Source organism: Uranotaenia lowii, chromosome 3 (assembly GCF_029784155.1).
Source record: "Uranotaenia lowii strain MFRU-FL chromosome 3, ASM2978415v1, whole genome shotgun sequence".
Taxonomy (NCBI): domain Eukaryota; kingdom Metazoa; phylum Arthropoda; class Insecta; order Diptera; family Culicidae; genus Uranotaenia; species Uranotaenia lowii.
In genome coordinates, this window is record NC_073693.1 from 364,307,512 (window position 1) to 364,309,419 (window position 1,908).

Genomic DNA, 1,908 nt, shown 5'->3' on the forward strand with positions numbered 1-1,908 from the left:
AATAGATCAATCCATTACGTACTTTTGAGTCAATTTATGATTTATTTTTCTCATTCAAGTTCCTCCATTGTCGTACCAGGTTCCTAATTCCGTCGTACAAGGAGACCGAAATTGTCTCAATTTATTCCACCTTCTTCAGAAATACATTTAAAATTTTGCGGTTGCGGTTCATGCAATTGGCATTAGCTTACATCGAACGGATCAACCGCGCAGGATAACAGCAGAAGTTCTTTCAAGTAACCAGTCGCAATAAGCCATGAAACTAGGATAGCTTTATTGTAAACAGGTCTACCATTGCTTGGCTAATGTATCTGCAGGCAGCAAAATATTATACCTTCTATTCAATTATACCGAAATTGTCTCAAACTATTCCTCCCTCATGAGGTAGAAATATGAAATTTTGCGGTTGCGGTTCATGCAAATGCTATTATTTACTTCGCACGGATCAACCGCGCATAATAACGGCAAAGTTCGAGTGAGATCTAAGTCGCAATAAAATGGTCTTGCCAAGAAATCTCAAGGTAACGTTATTGTATCTAGGTACCATTGCTTGGCTAAGGCAATTGCAGGCAGCACAATATTAGACCTTAAAAATTGAATCCACCCTGCAAATGTATTTTGTACCAACACACTCTCCAACGGACTGGGCTGCCATGATCCAGGAATTGTCCGTAAAATAAGATTTTATAACATTCAAACAGACATTTTTCATGAATTACATTGCACAAATTTACAAAGTAATTGCATATATTTAAAGAACATCAACATTTTTAATAGTAGGTACTATATGTTTTTCTACGCAATGAGACTGAATAGTAAGACATTTGAGGAGAGGCAGAATCACACTTGCGTTTTGTCAACATGTGTATTCTTGTGCATGTGGGAACCCTGGCGAAGGATATCGACACAAAGAAACGCCACGTTGATGCGTGTAATGCGCATTTGACTGGTTCAGCTCATCTATTCAAGTTTTTTTGCGAGCGATAAAAGTTTTTGCAAAAATGTTTTTTTTTCGAAAATTGACGCTTTGTTATTCTAACATTTCGTTGTTTGGGTTCAAATTTTTGGGAAATGACGTAGAGTAATCCAACTGAAATTAAACTTTTCGACTTTTTCATTAAAATTGTAATATGTCAAAAACGATAAAACATCTTTTGTTGAAAATTCACTGAGAATTTATAAAAATGCAGCAAACATGAGTCAAGTATTAAAACTTATATGGTAGAAATCAGAATATAAGCGGGTTTGATTTTGTTGAATTTTGAACGACTATATGTACAAAAAATCATATCTACCGATTTTTATCCAAACTTTTATTGAGATCCAAACCAGAGACTCATGAACTCTTATTTCAAAGTTTAAATGATCCATTCATCCAAATTCTCTTGTCATTTTGAACTTCAACGGGAATTTTTTGCATCGTTTTTCCATGCATCGTAAAGATTCAATAAAAATCGAGGTTTTCGGTCCAGGAATTGAAATTTTTTCCTCGAGTTGATCCCCATTTAGAGAATTTCTTAAAACTGGAGAAGTTTTAGTTTTAGTTTTCAAGGATCTCTCAGCGACCATTCTGTAGAGCAAAGCGTTTGGTCGTATGTGAGATATTGCAGTTTGAATGAAAGAAGTTTAAAAAGTCTAATTTTCAAATAATTGAAGTATCTCATGTTTCAAACACTTGAGAATGGTTTAGTGTCATCAGATAATAGAACCAAAAATAATCAAATCTTAAAATATGAAATAATTTTGAAGAAACAATGTCATTGGAGTTGAACGTTAGAAATGTGAAAGTTGGAGATATTCTTGCGTGCACCCAAACGTCTATTCAATTATGCACGATACTGTTAGTAAATAATTTGTAAAACACCAACCACTAAGCTAAAAAATCCATCAATTCTTTGTTTATTTGAA